The sequence below is a fragment of the Equus przewalskii genome, chromosome 1, assembly GCF_037783145.1.
Source record: "Equus przewalskii isolate Varuska chromosome 1, EquPr2, whole genome shotgun sequence".
Lineage (NCBI taxonomy): Eukaryota > Metazoa > Chordata > Mammalia > Perissodactyla > Equidae > Equus > Equus przewalskii.
The window spans coordinates 16,882,655-16,900,566 of record NC_091831.1 but is presented as its reverse complement, the minus strand read 5'-3'; the positions used below and the strand labels follow the sequence as shown (position 1 = coordinate 16,900,566).

The window sequence follows — 17,912 nt, the reverse complement described above, 5'->3', positions numbered from 1 at the left end:
TCCCTGACCCCTGGGACTAACATCTTGTTTGCATGGACTGCTTAGCTTTGCTTCTGTTTTCATCCCAGAGGACAATGTCTTCAGATTATCCTAAACAAAATAAACTGTGGCCACTGGGCCAGTCTCCCCCTCCCCCAACTGGGCCATGCTCCCAGTGCCCTTCACTGTGGCTTTGGTCAAGCTCTCCTGGAAAAGGGAAGGCCTCGTCCACAATAGACATTATAGAAACTGATTGTTTTTGACATGTTGTAAACTTTATTCACACTCTGGAACTAAAGCATTCCCCTACTGAAACCAACACCAGCCGAGCTGCCTCTGGAATGTAGGGAGCATTAAATGTGGAGGTTCTAGCGAGTTGTGTTTTGGCCATTTAACATTCTCCAAAAGGTCTGCTTAGGGGACAGCACTGAAATTAACCTCACTAAGTCCCTCATGTCCATGGAGTTGGTTTCATGCAATGCAGCCTCAGAAGTGGAGCCAATCTGTTTTGTGTGTCCAGCCTTCTCTCCTTCAGAAGTCAGCCACGTTTGCTGCTGACTCTTAGCGACTGAAAGGCAGTGCCTGAATCCTCAAACCATTACTGGAGTAGTAAGTACTCCTGATAGTCTCAGGAAGCCTCATTGCTGCAGCTCCAAAGCCTGGGATGGATTGTGAGAGAGAAATGAGAAAGCTGAGCTCTTCAGATAAACCTTGCCTTTTACAAGGCCCGTAATTTTACTGCATAATTATTTTGAATCCACTGATAATTTGTACAATTTTCCAGTAAGTCATTCACACACAATTCCCTCTCATGCAACACTTGGCTTTGCTAATACTTATATGTGAATGAGAGCTGTGCTTCTCAAGCGTAAATGTTTTATATGTGTTATAGCTCTTGGCTTACATACAAAGGGTATTGAGTACTATGATATTGAGATCTTTTCTCTACATATGTAAAGAATTCACTGGATTGGCTGAAATAGACTGATCTCTCAGTTTCTGTGCTCACTTGTAACAAAGAAGTCATTAGCTAAGGGACAAAAAATACAATCCATGCAATTAAAAGAACAGACTGACTTTGCCCAGTATAACAATAAGACAAAAGAAACTGCCTGAAAGACGGTATTTCTTTAATCAGGTCATTGAGAGTCTATTAAAAAATATTTTTTTCTTTATGATGAAAAGTATCTTGACTCAAGTGGGGAGTGATGACCTCTTTGGCCTTCCGTACCTGTGCAGGATGATGGCTTTGCTCTAAAATCTCACCTGGTACAGGTACTGAGATAAGGGCCCCAGGCTTGCTCTTAAAAGCACTCTGGATTGTGTTTTAGTCTTTCAGTAATCCGAAAGGAATAAATAAATCCCTCTGTGAGAACATCTCTTCTATCCTTGGGGAAGTCATTCTGAGGGTTCTATCTAGTAGTTACCTTTTCCAATTCATTAAATGCTATCCCAAGGCCCTAACGCTGCTAATTTTTCTCTCATTTGTGATCAGTTTAAGCACAGGGAATTAAAAATTCAACTTCTTGCCCTCCAGGATCTGTTCAGCCTTATCACAGAGATCTTCTAGGGAAGGAACTTAGATTTTTGAAGAATCTGTATCTTCCTCACCTTTACTCAAACCCATTCAAGTGTTAATTCTGCCCAGAGACTCTGGGAGACGGGCAAGAAGAAAGTGCCCTCCGCCGCCCTCATCCCCTCCTACCCCCACCCCTGCAATTCTCTGTGCAGGAAAAAAGTCATTTGTGGCAAGGTTTAACTTACAAAGGCATATTAATGCCCGACGACAGTGAGGAGCTTCTGTAGGTTATTCCTTTTAAGAAAAAATACACACACGCGCACACACACACACATTACTATAAAACAACTGTGGTGGCAGTTTACATACTGAACCAGCTATTTCCAAAGAATGGTTTATCTAACATCCTCTTTAGACAGTGAATGCAAAAGACTTAGGTTGGAAAAGTGCATTAGCTTTTGATTAAAGATTGGATGAGGGCCAGTTAAATTTTTAAATGTGAATGAGCTTGCTGACTCAGGCTCCTTAGCAGCATAATGGACAGACAGTCCTCAAAGCTTTCATTAAAAGGGTTTCTGGTAACTGATGTCTGGAGAAATGAGTTGAAATATAATTCACCGAACTACTCAGCTTTCATCTCAAACAGAATATGTAATGTCAAAGAATTCAACTGGTCTTGAAATTTTCAGATAAAATTAAATTTAAAGGAGGTAGAGCTTAAATATTTTGAAGAAAGGAAACCTCCGGTAGCTTTGTGACTATATCATTTTATCCTTTTGAATCCTGTATTTAATTCTGTTTATTGCTTTTTAAGTGCAGCCGGAGTCATTGATCCGCTGATAATGAAGTCTGGAATGGTTTGTGGGAGGTTCCCAGGATGTATCAGAGACTGATGTGATTTGAATTTTATCTTCAATTTTTGGTCCTCTCTGAACACCGCCTTCTCATTTTTGTCTTTTTTTTCTCAGTGGTAGGAACAAACTGTGTCTTTGCAGAAACCTCCCCAGGAAGTCTGGCTACAAAAAGCCCACTGAAACTACCAAGACCTTGGAGGCAGTTTCATAAATCAGAACCAATAACTCTCAACCTGTAGGCTGTAGCCAGAGATGTGTCCGCTCTGCTCTTGGAATAACCCTAGAGGTGAAGGTGCTGTTTCTTCTGTTTCTTGTGAAAGAATGTAAATGACATATTTTAGCTTCCTTTCCTAGTCCAGTAATATCTTGTTAAATTTATGAGATTGTGGCAGCCCCTCTGGAAGGGGCAGCTACAATGGCTATTTTAGAAAATGTGTGAGATCTTTGCAGTCAATTCTCAGTGCAAGGCTTCTTGTATAATTTGTCTTCCCAGTTAGGTTGGGAGCTCCTTAAGGCAGCAACTCCATCTTTCACTCCTCGCTGATCTCCCCAGCCCTTGCATGCCACAGGATTCCAAAAATCAGTTACCAACCCATTGTAATTCTTTTTCTGAAATGTATAGTGGACACCTTTTAGTGTGTCTGCCCAGTTCCTAAACACCACTGTCCTTCCTTGAAATCAGCCCTAGGGGCTATATGTGTGTTGTATGACTCTTTCAGATGCGATAGCTGATTGGAACAGTGATGGACAATTGCCACAAGCTGAGCCAATCAAATTCGCTCTCGATCTCTCTCTGGAATTTCAAACTGAGATTCAGAAACAGCCATTTAGTCTCTGTATGTGGCTAGAACTGTAATATAAGAACTAAAAGCTATATGGATGCAATATTCTACCAAGCCGAGACAGAAGCAGAGGAAGCCAGCCTGCACAGAGTGAATGAAGCAGCAGAGAGAAGCAGACACGAATTCAGAAAAGCCTGATTGCTTTCTGGTTAGATTCCAGTCAGTTCAGAGGCCCAAATGCATTCCTGTCTGGGAGCATGATGATCCTCTTTAGTAACTATGTAATAAATCTTTTCCCAGCCCCTTTGCATGTTAGTTTAAGTTCTTTTGCTCTTGAAAACAAGAGTTCTAAACGATATAAAATGTCTGTTATAAGGAAAGTGGAATGGTGGCTGTCAGGGTCTGTGGGGAGGGGGAAATGGGAGTTGTTTAATGGGCAAGATGAAAAAGTTCTGGAGATTGGTTGCACAACAATGTGAATGTGCTTAACTCTACTAAACAGTGTGCTTAAAAATTAAGAAGGTAAATTTTATGTCTATTTTACCACAATTTTTAAAAAACTGTTTTTAAAATGTCTATTATAGTCAGCTTCCTTTTTTCACTCACTGCCACAGCTCTATTCAGGTTCCATTGCCCCAGATATGGACAACTCTAGTCACCAAACTGGTCTCCCCTCTTGTGCCACTGGGAGTTGGTCCCTAGCAATCTCCCCTGCATGCATGGAACAGTTCATATTCCTAAAACAGCACTCAAACTGTGCCCTTCTCCAACACATAAACCTTCACAGCTACCCACTGAATTCAGGATGAAGTTCCACTCCCCAGCCTGGTATACAGGACCTAAAAGAGCCTTTCCAACCTTCTGATCTACCGATTCCCAAAAGGAAGCAAATCCTAGCCAGGTTATTCTTCCTCATCCAGAAAAGTCCTTACTCATGCTTTCCCCACGTTGGATACCTTCCTTCTGCTCATCACACCTCATCTCTCTTTCAAAGTTCTGACCACTCTAGTTTACCAGAGACATTTATTACTTGAGTCATACTTCTTAGCATTGAAATAGTTTCCTATGCATCTATCTTGTTGGTTGCTAGTTTATAAATTGCTTGACGACAGGAACTGAATCTTGTGTTCTTTGATTCTTCCTAAATTGCCTACCAGGATACTGTATTCTTTTTTTTTTTTGGTGAGAAAGATTGTCCCTGAGCTAACATCTGTGCCAATCTCCCTCTATTTTTTCATACGTGGGATGCCACCTCAGCATGGGTTGATGAGCGGCATGTAGGCCTGAGCCTAAGACTCGAACCCACGAACCCTGGCCCACCAAAGTGGAGCGTGCCAACTTAACCACTATGCCACTGGGCTGGGCCAAGCATACTCTATTCTTGGTAGGCTCTTACCAATGCCTGTTGAATGAAATCAAAAACAAATAAGGACTACTTTACCAGCTTGGCTTCCTGGACAAACACTTGCAGAGAAGTAGCAGAAATATGTACTGAACACTTAGTATTTGCCAGATATCATGCCAAGTGTTTTACATGGATTATATACCTCACTATCATCCAAACAACCCTGTTAAATAGGTATGATTATTATCCTCATCTTGTAGATGAGGTAATGCAGGCACCTACTGTTAAATAACTTGCCCAAGGGCCGGCCCAGTGGCACAGTGGCTAAGTGTGCACGTTCTGCTTCGGCTGCCCCGGGGTTCGCCAGTTCGGATCCCTGAGGCAGACATGGCACCGCTTGGCAAGCCATGCTGTGGTAGGTGTCCCGCATATAAAGTAGAGGAAGATGGGCACAGATGTTAGCTCGGGGCCAGTCTTCCTCAGTAAAGAGGAGGATCAGCAGCAGATGTTAGCTCAGGGCTAATCTTCCTCAAAAAAATAAGTAAATAAAAAACTTGCCCAAGATCCTGTCTACAGTAAGAGGCAGAGTCATGATTCTGAGCTAAATCTGTTGTTCCTAAACCTCTGCTCCTTCTACTATGTCACCAGACATTCGCTACTCTATGTTATTGCTAGTTTTCTTGCCTGCTTTTCCTGTGAATTATTACCTCTCCAAGGGCGGGAATCTCGTCTTAACATGTGGTAGAGGCTCAGTAAATATCTATTAAAGAAAGGCAAGGCAGGCTGCCTTTCTGTCTCAGGACAGAAAAGGGGAAGGAAGAAAGAGAAGGTGGGAGGGAGGGAGGAATAGGGGAGAAAAAGTTTGGGATAGAGCTTGTTCTCTTCCTAAGCTTGGCAAGGTTCAGTCTTGCAAGGGGTTTGGCTAGAAAACACTTGCTCATCTTTCAGAACCACATTCCCAATGCCATTGATCCCCTTCCTCTAGGGAGTTATTCAACCACGTGTTACTGTGTGGACGAAAGTCAATGATGAATATCCTCTTGCCCCAGTCTCTTTTGGCTGTGGTTCCTTGGCTTCCAGCCTGCTCCTTGCTCAGTTTGAGCAGATAGTACATGACCTTCCTTTCTGTCTGGCAAAAGCTGAACTCTGGCCTCTCTTAGCTATCAAGTGTCCAAATAAAAAGAAAAATATGGGGCTCCCTGCCCTGCCCTTCTCACCCTGTACCCCTGACTGGTTATGCATGGGGAGCTATTCAATATGGTTAGTGACATGGGTTTAAGGGTAGGTAGGCCGATAACCCCCAGCTACAGTTCCTAAAATTATACTGTTGGAGATTATTTCTCTGGGTGAAGAGCCTCCTTCCTCCCTCCCGCACATCTCAGTTTCCTTACATATAAAATAGAGATGTTAGGGGTGTTTTAAGTATTAAATAAGTTAATGCATGTGTGTGCTTAGCATAATACCTGCCACTCAATAAATAGTAACTATTGTTGTTGCTATTAGTAGTTTAAGATGCATGATATCCTGGGAAAAGTAGGACATTAAGCCAGGAATAGTCATGAACTACCTCAAGGGGATTAGTTTACTAGCGTTTTCATGCTATTTCCCAACAGGATGGTTCATTGAGATGAAGAATGTGTAGAGATGAATTACTGTAGACGTGGAGTCTGGAAATGAGGAGTGCTGTGTATGCAGGTGCAGTGTGAGGAGATGGGAGGGAAGTGGGGCAAGGCACAGTAGTGTTTAGAGAGATTCTTTGGTTTGCAAGTGACTGAAAGCTAATTCAGACCAGTTTAAGACATAAGAGAACTTACCAGAAGGGTACTGGTTAACTGCAGGGACCAGGAAGTAGGGTCTCTTCTCTCACTCCCCATTGTCCTGAATTCTGCAAGGCTTTATTCTCTCTTTCTGCAAACAGGCTTTCTCTCCATCTGGTGATGATAACCAGCAATATCTCTTAAGTCTCATCTTTGCAGCTCTGTGACCTGAAATGCAAGTCTTCTCTTCTAGCTTCAGATTTTAAAAAGAATCCCAGGGCAGAACATTTATTGGCTAGGGCTGGGCTACATGTCCAAACCTGGCCTTTGAGTCAGGGAATTCAGAACTAGGAAAGGTAGCTCCAACAAGACTCACAAGAATGGAGCAAAGTAGGAACAACTCAGACAGAAAACAGCACATCTCCACTGGCTTTATAGTATGTCGGCCTTAGCAGGACTGCAGGAAAGCAGACACCAGAGCCTAGATGGCCTGGACATTTTCCTGAGGCAGATGAAAACCCACATTCTTCCAGCTAAAATTTTTCCATTCTCTTTATAAGGGGTTTCCATGGAGAGGCTAGCTTCGTGGGAGAGAGTAGGAAGAAAACAACTCATGCTGTTTCTCATTGGGGCACATCCTTACTGCTACTTTCGTCTAGTCCTTCCCACGGCTCACACCGTATTCCTTACTCTTATTGCTTCTGGGCTTTTCTTTTTTCTTTGCATGCTGCTCATATTCCCTTCTCTAAAAGCTACTCTATTAAGAGGGAGATTAGCCAAGTGGGCTGGTTTGATGATGTGCTGATTTAACTCATAATCATATACCTGGAAAAGAAAATGTCAGACACACTTTAATAGCTCAGGATGTAAAACATGGAGTACAAAGCAAACTACAGGCTTTCTCATCACCCACAGACAAATGGAACTGCAATTCTATTGGAACAGCCAAGGAAAGAACCTAGTGAAGAATGGTATTTAACACCAATTGTGGCAGTGTCCAATTTTGTCTGGGAAGACCATGACAGTGGAGGATGGAAAAGATGACATCAAAAATTCAGAACAGCGTCTATATATTTAGAGCTCGAGTTAAATAATGAGAGAAAACAAATGAAGTACAATTCTCTTGGCTCTCTGATTAGGCCTAGCATGAACTGTGTTTGAAATGGTGTCATTCATTTGGAGACGTTGGACACTGTCCTTCCTTCCCTATTGGGCAAGGATCTGACTGAGACGGAGAGAAATGATCATGATTTACAGTTTACAAAGTACTTTCAAATACAATATACTGTTTTAATCTGCCCAACTTGTTTGAGGAGCAGTCATGTTATTCCCATTTCACAGAGGGGGAACTTGGGCCATAGCCCAGGAACTTGGCTGGTGAGTTTGAAAAGCTGAGTCAGTGCTTCTGAATTTTAGTGCACAGAGGCACCTAGTGAGCTTCTAAAAAGTGTGTTCCTGTTCTCCACTTCCAGAGTGTCTGATTGAGTCAGTTTGGGGAAGGGCTCAGGAAATTGCATCCTAGGCGATTTTGAAGCATGCGGTCCACTGAGTATACTTATGCAACATCATCACAGGCACCAGCTCAGGTGGCTGTGTGAGAAACAAGCACACAAAGCAAGTGACCAGGTTATTTAACCTTTCTGAGGCTCGGTTTCCTCATCTGAAAAGTGGATAATGATAATAAAAAATAGCTAGGTGCCATGCCAAGTGAGTAACATACGTTATGTCAAGTAATTCTAAGAGACTGGCGCTATTGTTGTCCCCGTGTTATAGGACTCAATCCCAGATCATTTCTACTCATTCCTTCTTTGCATAATTGCCAGGACAACTAGAAGTAATGGCAAGCAGCACATATTTTTGATGTTGAATGAATGACAGCAGCCGTTATACCTAACTGCTAAGAGTGACAATACTGACAATACAGCCACCGCTAAAATGCAGGGGTTGAACTAGATAATCTCAGAGGTCCCTTCCAGCTCTACCGTTCTGTGATTTCAGCATATCAAGTATTCTCTCTTTGGAGGGGTTCCTCGAAAGAATGCGGCAGTAACTTAACTCAATTATATGAGTGACCGAATTCTTCCTTTAAACAGAAATTCATTATTTTTTTTAAGAGTGAGCCTGTAGACAAAGACTAGACAGATACAGAGAAAAATGACAAGAACTATTGTGCTTTGATAGTATAGTTGTGGATGATTTTTTTTTAATTTAAAAAGTTTCCTCTTACATACGTTAATATGGTTTCTATACCAAATAAAAATTTGGAAGAAAAGCAGAATATCCGATTTGTCTTGTACTACCAACTTACAGTATATTTCTTAAATGTATTCCTATCACAATCAGCAACTGAAAGTCCTCTATAAAGAAGAGAAATATCAACCAAAGAAAGATACCAGAGCTAAAACACTTCAGAGGTGATGGCTCTAAACCTGGTTTATATGCTCCTTAGTCTTGGCTTATCTTAAAATATTAGAAGCAAAATATGATCCAATCTGTGTCTCTTGCACAGTGTATGTTTAAACAGCAAGTTCTCAGAACAATCTGTGCCATCATTGAAACCCTTCATTCAGTTCTAGGGCATTAAACTTAATCCTCTGTTCCTGCCCCATATCGTTAAACAGTGCTTTCAACTTCATTGCCAAGTCAACTACTGAGCCCTAATGCTATACTTTTTATGCTGGACACAAAGCATAAGCATTTACAGTTCCGAACCTGGGTTTTCTTTGCTTCAGAAATAAGAGGTGTTGGGGCTGGCCCTGCGGCTGAGTGGTTAAGCTTGTGCACTCTGCTTTGGCAGCCTGGGGTTCGCCAGTTTGGATTCTGGGCACGGACCTACACACTGCTCATCATGCTGTGGTGGCATCCCATATAGAAGAACTAGAATGACTTACAACTAGGATATACAACTATGTACTGGGGCTTTGGGGAGAAAAAAAAAAAAGGAAGATTGGCAACAGATGTTAGCTCAGGGCCAATCTTCCTCACCAAAAAAAAAAAAAGCATACCTTCAAAAAACAAAATCAGGTATTGATGAAAGAGGAAATCCCTTAGATCTTGTAAACCTTACCTGTAAGTATAAGAAATAGTAATAATCTGTGAGTATTTCATTTAAGGTACTCTTCAGAGAAGCTGCAGTAAAGATGCTATCTGTATTTTCATTTGCTCCCTAATTATCCTTTAGTTTTAATAGATGAACTTGTAAATTCATGCTTTGGGCTCAGAGAACATGGTCACTGTAGCAATGAGAACAGTCCGCGTCTCAAAATCCTGGATGACATTGGTGTTTACTAGACAGCGTGGATTTGAAGATGAGTCAGCAGAGTAGAGTGGGTAACAGCTTAGCCCCTGGACCAGTCTGGATTCAAATCCTGGCCCTGCCACTACTCTCTGTGTGACCTTGGGCAAGTTAAACTAACCTTTCTGGGCCTCCGATTCCTCATCTTTAAAATAGGGATAGTAATAACGCCTACCTCCTACAGTGATTGTGAATATTCAATGAGCTGAGGTTTGTAGAAGAATATTAATGAGTTGGTTTTGTTAGAACAGTGCCTGGTACATATTAAGCACTAAGTGTTTGTTAAATAAATGAATGTTAGAAAGAGCAGACTAGCCATTCTCCATACAGCAGTGACTGAAACAGGAAAAAAATGCCTACCTTCATAAAGCTTACATTCTAAAGAAAGAAAATAAACAAAAATAAATTGTACGGTGAATATGTAAAGTGAAAATGAAGTGGAGAAGCGTGGGGTGAGGCAGATATTACAGTTATTGATGGGGTGGTCACTGAAGTCTTCATTGAAAAGTTGACATTTGAGCAAAGTCTTCAGGTGAATGTGGAAGTGAACCGTGTGGGTGTCTGGGGTAAGGACATCCCAGACTGGGGGGTACTGGGAGAGCAACCCCTCACGACCCTGAGAAGGGAGCATGCCTGGCATGGTCAGGGAACAGCCAGGAAGCCAGTGCAATTGGAACAGAAGCCAAGGGGGAGAGCGGCACGAGCTAAGGTGATAGTGTGAAGGCCCGGATCATGTGGGGTCTTGGTGACCACTGTAAGGGCTCCAGTTTTTATTCTGAGCAACATGGAGAGCCACAAAAGGTGTTTGAGCAGAGGAGTGACATAATCACTGTGTTCAGAGCACACTGCAGGACAGCCAGCTCGAAGCTATTACAATAACCCACGTGAGAGAGGATGGTGGTTTAGGCTCAGATGATAGCGGTAGAGGAGGCAAGGGGTGGATTACGGATATGTCTGGCTGATTCACTCGTATACCTCCCATACCTAAGCACAGTGCTTGGCACATAGCAGGGACTCAATAAATGTTTGCTGAGTGAATGAATAAATGAAGGTGAATTTACTCACCTCTAAAATGGAGGTTGGGGGAGGAAGATATTAATAGGCTCTACCTCTGAGTGTTATCGGAGGGATTAAATGAGATAATTCCCATAAAGTGCTTAGCACAGCAGCTGGAACATAAGATAATGCTAAGATGTTATCTATGAAATGCGTAAATATAAAGGATTTTGGGAAGAGTTTGCCTTTGGAGAGATGGAGGTAGGTAGACTTTCATCTTTCACTCTATCACTAAAAATAAAGGAAAGAAAAAAGCATGGGAATTATGAGTCCTTTTAACTTCCTTTTTGCTTTTCACTACTTTTTGAAATTTTTCTATAATGAACGTGTGGAGTCAAGACAGAAATGAAAGGATAAGATCACTCAGAATTTCAGGTTTTTCAAGGCATCAGAAATGTAAGACTTTTTTCAGCTTCTTGCACATGGCCCATTTCTCTGACTCTTTGAATGTGGGTATTATGCTTATCACCCTCCTCCCCCTCTCTTTTTAGTTAAGAGTAAAGTGAGCTTTTGAAGTTCTTACAAAGCATGAACAACAACCTAGTTCATCCTCACGGTTTAGAGCCTCTTATTCCTTCAAAAGAACAAACACATCTATTTAGTGGTTAAGAGTCCTTTGAGCTGAAACCATTCATCACAGTAACTACACTCCATCTGTCTGAGGTATAAGTTATTACTAAAGAATGGGGATCCTATTTGAATTTACAAACTGAATATCCAAAGAAGGGTTCTGATGCTTTTTTTTTTTTTTGGTGAGGAAGATTGGCCCTGAGCTAACATCTGTTGCCAGTCTTCCTCTTTTTGCTTGACGAAGATTGTCCCTGAGCTGACATCTGTGCTAATCTTCCTCTACTTTGTACGTGGGACACTGCCACAGCATGACTTGATCAGTGGTATATATGTCCCCACCCAGGATCTGAACCTGTGAACCCCAGGCTGCAAAAGCACAGCATGAGGACTTCACCACTATGCCACCAGGCTGACCCCCTGATGCTTTTTAAATGGGGGCACCAAAAGGTAAATGTAAGATGCTTGGTTGGAGGCAAAGGAGAAGGCAGAGGTCACCAGGAGACTTGATTGCCAAGCCTAACCGTAGGGCCACGTCAAGTAATAATTAAGCTAGAATGAGCCCTAAGATGGCAGCACTTTAGCCCAGGATGACTAGCATGGCTCTTCCTGAGCAAAACTGAGAGGTCAGCCCACCTCGCTTTCTCTTACTCTCCTGGTCTTCAGCACTTCCCTCCTATTGGCCTTTCCGGTACTAGTGTGTTTATTCCTGGGTTTGCTCCCAGCTGACTTTCAGCTGTCCTTGCTAAGATCCAGCAGTCAGCAGTTCTCAACCCTGGCTATACATTAGGAAACTCCTGGGAAACTTCAAAAAATATGGGTGCTTGGGCCCTATCCAAGACCTGTTTATTTAGAATCTCTTCCTGGTGGATACTGGGTATGGCTTTTCTTTTTTTTTCTTAAGCCTTTCAGGTGATTCTAATGTGCAGCCAGAGTTGAGAACCAGACTGATAATTAAAGCTCAAGGAGTGACCTTTCCCAGGGAGAGTTTACTTTTCTTGGGGATCTGGAAGACCAGAAAACTGTTAACACCCAAACAAGTACACTAACAATGTTAACAATAATAGTAATAATGTTAATGAGATTGATAGCTAACATTCGTTGAGTTTTAAATGTGTTAGCTAATTTAATTCTTAACAAACTCTATGAGATAGTTACTATTATTAATATAACCATTTTACAGATGAGGAATACAAGGCACCAAAAATTTACGTAATTTGCCAAGCGAGTGAGTGCTCAAGCTGAGATTCAAACACAGGCAGTCGAGCGTCAGAGCCTGGCTCTTCACTATCGCTCTCTACTGCCCACCTGCGATGCTGAAATCATAGAGGGTGGTGATGGTTTTGCAAACATGCTTGCTGGCATTTTCTCTCCTCCTGGTTAGGCTGAGTCATTCACACTCCAGTGGCCTACACCTTAAAAGCAGGATATGGCTAATATATGCAACTTCTCTGATATGATTTGAACTAACCAGGAGGTTCCATCCTCTGTTTTTAAAGCACTGTAAATTATTAACCAGTATTCTGTGATTCCTTTTGGAATTTAATTCATGGAATGAATCCATGGCATAACTTAGTATCATAAGTTTTCTATATATTGCTCATCAATCAGTATGTGATGTAAGACAAAGCATTAAGAGTTTTCCTCTAAAACACGGTCTTCCTGTTTGTGACAAATTATTCTTGGCAATGTATTTAGCCTGTTGGGTTATTGAAACAGATGGGAAATGTTTCTTCCAAAATTTTAGAACTGAAATGATTCTTATCCTGTCTTGCGATAAATGTCAATTAAAATAGTTTTCCCTTCACAGGAAAAATTAAGAAAAAATAGTTTAAGAAAATATCAACCCGGATCGCCAGAGGAAATTTGTTTCTACAGTCAAACAAGTAAAACAAATCAAATCCCTTAGAATTAGGAACAGACTATCTTCTGAAGTCAAGTTCACGTCTGGAGATTTTTATGAAATTTATTGGATAAATTCTGGATATTTCTATTTTTAGCATAACAAAAAGATTCTTATTGTTTGCTGAATTTGATCTAAAACGTTATTTAGCCAAATCCTGACACAGCTCCTACATGGCGGGAAAATGTTCTCTGTGTTGACCAAGAAGCAAAGATTTTTAGATATTGACGCCAAAGTGGACCATCAGTCAGCTGGACAGTCTTAAAAATTCTTTCTAAATTATGTCTAATGCCCATCCCTACAGGTTTGACCAACATGCAAAGAGCTGACAGTAAGTAGCAAAACTAAAGAATCTCTGACAAACACACTGTGTTTATTAATGCTCTTCAAATACATAAACTTAAATTGCATTTAAAGAATGCTATCTGTGCTAGGCATTTTTGTCAAAGATGATTTTAGCTAACATATCAGAAGATAGAAATCTAAATAGAATGTATTTCAAAGGACCCTGGAATGACTGAATATTCACCTATGTAAAATTCAAAGTTCAAATAATTGCAATGTTCTTTCTAATCACAAGATATCTTTTGGTCATATAGGAGTTTCCATGCTAAATTTTGATTTTTTAAAAATTCATGAATATAAGTCAACACAAAATCTATTTCACAAGTAAATTGCTTTTTTAAAAAAAATTTTTAGAGAAAAGGCAAGGAACCATCTCCATCCAGCTCTTTAAAACCTAAGATTAATATATTTGACATTTTAGCCAACATTGAAAACATTCACATCTTTTCACAATAAAAGAAAAACTTTTCTTCATTATTTCTTATTTTGGCATATTAGCAGTGTTTTTTTTTTTTTTGTCTTTTAAAACAAGAAAAGTTAGACAAAGACTGTCTTAAATTATTATTATTGTTATTAATTCACGAATAGTAAAGATGAGACAAGGAGCACCTTGGAAGACTATGAACTTATCAAGAGTGGTTAGATTTATCATAGGGAGGCATAGGTGGAAAGGAACACTCACAATGCTGCCTGGGATGTACATTTAAATCTAAGCTCAAGAGCAAATATGTCAGTTGTCTTTGACAGAAAAATCTTTGCCACAGATCCTAGGTAGTTACATTGATGGAATCTACCTTAGGTGTTGGAATTTTGGGGTTTCAGGTTGGGAGGTAGGGTCTCGGCAAGTTCAACTATACATGACATTGGAAGTGAATTTGAAATACAAATATCCTGTAAGTTAATTGGACATTGCAGTTATCCCATCCATCAAATCACCACATCTTGAGATAAGCTGGTTAGGTTAGTTAGGTCTCGTCTCAGCATGGCAGCATGGGTGGCATTTAGGGTCACCTAAATGTGGGAGCCCAGCAACCATTGTTGGCAGACTGCTTTTCAAATCAACTTAAGTAACTTTCTTAGGCTGACAGACTGAAGCTTCTCAAGTACTTTCTACCTGGCATCTGGGGCAGGACTGAGTCTATGGGCAGGGAGATTCAGACCAAAAGCTTGAGGCCTGGGGGCTACCTAGCTGATGAGTATATTCCATGATTGAGGGCTATTGGAATGGCTCCACATACAGGACATGTTAATAAATCACATCAAAATATTTTGCTTTCTCCTTTTCTGGTAACCCGTTGTGGATGAAAACTGAGTGACTAGAGAACAACAGATAATTGAACCAGGTCTGAGGATGGCCCGGGTAGCCCTGCAGCAATGCTGGGCACCATGGTGAGGACCTCAGGGTATCCTTCCTGCACAGAATTAGGACAGTTCAGTGCTTGGTGAGACAATCTCAGAAGGCAGCAAGAAATCTGTCAGAGGAGGCAGCATGGTAAGCATGCTGGAAGTAGCTGGCAGGAGCTGCGGCAGCTACTCTCTCTCTGCTCCCAGCCAATGTCCACACCATCATGGCTCTCAATGGAAGACTCTCCTAAAAGGGTGCCTCAGAGCCTTCCTTATACCCTTCTCCGTTGATTCTTGCACCTCTTTTTTCTAGATCTGGTCACATTCGTAAGCATAAGTAACTAGAGATACTTATCAGACAGTTGGCAGACCTGCATATATTCATTTCCCTACTTTTCCTGTAATTTCTTCACCTGTGCCTGTCACTCTTCTCTTTCCCTGTTGTCTCTGGTGTCTGACCCTGGAGGCAAGTTGGGAATAGGGCTGGTCTAACAATGAAGAACTAAAGGAATAGCAAGTCTTCTATTTGTTAACAAGGCTTGCCTTTTATTTCTGGGTCAGCGTCTGTGTAATAGTAATTGTTAGAATGTTAAAGGAAAAGAATGCATGTGCATTAAGTGCCTACTGATAGGAGTTAATACTAGTTTGATGGTATTATGGCCTGGGATCCAGGAATGCCAAAATCCTACCTCAACCTACAGCCATCCCTCCTATTAAGGTTCTCTATGTGGGATAGACATACGTCCAAGGACTAATGGAAAGGAGGAAATCAAAGTACCACCTTATTATTATCTTCGTTTGTGCCCCAAACTTCAATGCAGAACCTGCTGGTAAAATGAACTGGCTTACTGGGCTCGGAGACAAGGTGGGACGGGAGGTAGAGAGGGAAATCTCTCTTTTCTCCCTAAGCCCAGATCTAAATCTGACAGCCACTTCATGGCAACTGAGATGCAAAATGACGAGAGAATGCAAGCACACTTGATCAAAGAGGAGAGAGAGACGATGACTTCTCTCTCCTTCCTTCTCGTGGGGAAATGGACCCTCCTGTTATTGCTCTAGCTACTTGATTAGAGAAAGCAGAAAGAGGAATGACTGCCACATCCATGTATGCAAGTTTTTACTCCAGTGATCCTGAACACTAGTATAAGTACCCAATCTCTGATCTAGAATCTGACCAGTCAGGTTACATTTCCTGATCTGTTTTTTATATAATTTTATTTATTTATTTATTTATTTATTGCCGAGGAAGAGTTGCCCTGAGCTAACATCTGTTGCCAATCTTCCTCTATTTTTTGTATGTAAGCTGCTGTCACAGCATGGCTACTAATAGACAAGTGGTGTATGTCCACACCTGGGAACCGAACCTGGGCTGCCAAAGCCGAGTGCACCGAACTTAACCACTAGGCCACTGGGGCTGGCCCTACATTTCCTGATTTTTTTTTTTTTTTAAGATTTTATTTTTTCCTTTTTCTCCCCAAAGTCCCCCGGTACATAGTTGTATATTCTTTGTTGTGGGTCCTTCCAGTTGTGGCATGCGGGACGCCGCCTCAGCGTGGCTTGATGAGCAGTGCCATGTCTGCGCCCAGGATTCGAACCAACGAAACACTGGGCCGCCTGCAGCGGAGTGCGCGAACTTAACCACTCGGCCACGGGGCCAGTCCCTACATTTCCTGATTTTTAAAAGGGAGTTAGGAGATATGTCAAATGCCCAGAAGTCTACACTTAACTGTGTTCAAATTTGATATGTATCATTTTATGTAATCTTTGTGTTCAAAGATTAATTAAAGATTAAAGATTACATTTTATGTAATCTTAACTGTGTTCAAATTTGATATGTATCATTTTATGTAATCTTTGTGTTCAAAGATTAATTAAAGATTAAAGATTACATTTTATGTAATCTTAACTGTGTTCAAATTTGATATGTATCATTTTATGTAATCTCTTCTCTAGCTATCTATCTTCATTCTTGGGTGATCTCATCCAGTGTCTTCATTTAAAAAACTTTAAATATAAATACTACATCTATATATTATACCATATACTCTATTATATATATATATATAAATAATATTGTATATATTATACCATATACTCTCTCTTTATATGTACTATATATGTTGTATAATAGATATATACTATATATACTGACAATTCTCAAATTTTTATTTTTATCTCTGATCATTCTCCTAAACTCCAACCTCTAATATCCAACTGCCCACTGAGTATCTCCACTTGGATTTCTAATAGGCATCTCGAACTTGTCACGTCCAGAGTGAAGTTCTAATTTTCTCTCCCAGAAGTGTTTCTTTCACACTTTTCTTCATCTCAGTAAGTGGAAATTCCATCCTTCCAGTTGCTCAGGCCAAAAACCTTGGAGTTATGCTTGACTCCTCTCTTTCTCATACCCCACACCCAATCTGTCGGCCCATTCTGAAGCCTCCAACTTTAAAATATATCCAGAATTTGACCACTTCTCTCTGCCTCTACAGTTACTACTTTGGTCCAAAGCACCATCATCTTTTACCTGGATTATTGTAATAGCCTCCTCATTGATCTTCCTTCTTCCACCCTCGCTCCCCCTACAGTAAAATCTTAATGAAGCAGCCAGAATGGCTGCCTAAAGATCTGTAAAATTCTAAGCCAAATCATGTTAGAGGTTTATTAAAACCTTCCAAAGGCTTCTCATGTAAGTAAAAGTCCTTACTTTGGTCTATAAGACCCTAAGTTATCTATTCCCATGCTCCACCTTTCTCATCTCATCTCCTGCCATGTTATCCCTCAACTCAATCTGCTCCAGGCACTCTAGACTTCTCAAACATGCCACACACATTCCTGCCTCAGAGTCTCGGCACTTGCTGTTTTTCCATCTGGGACTCTCTTCTTCCAACTGCCTGCTTCGCTCACTCCTGCTCAACTGTCACTTTATTAGTGAGCACTTCCCTGACTAGTCTATTTAAAATCACAATTCCCTCTTGCTCCTGCCCTCCCCATTGCCCTTTCTTTTTTTTTGTTTTGTTTTTTGAGGAAGATGAGCTCTGAGCTAACTGCTGCCAATCCTCCTCTTTTTGCTGAGGAAGACTGGCACTGAGCTAACATCCGTGCCCCTCTTCCTCTACTTTATATGTGGGACGCTTACCACAGCATGGCTTGCCAAGTGATGCCA

The 17,912-nt window shown here is 41.1% G+C and overlaps 1 long non-coding RNA gene across 1 annotated transcript in view; it reads right to left on the bottom strand.

Annotated features, from left to right (window-relative positions):
- Window positions 1-235: 235 nt before the first annotated feature.
- The window catches only part of LOC139079659 (uncharacterized), a 30,051-nt gene continuing 12,374 nt past the window's right edge, over window positions 236-17,912 (bottom strand). Inside the window, exons 3-4 of the long non-coding RNA XR_011533463.1 lie at window positions 6,294-6,410; window positions 236-638 (exon numbers count right to left, since the gene is read on the bottom strand). This is a non-coding gene — a long non-coding RNA (uncharacterized lncRNA). The remainder of the gene's footprint in view (window positions 639-6,293; window positions 6,411-17,912) is intronic.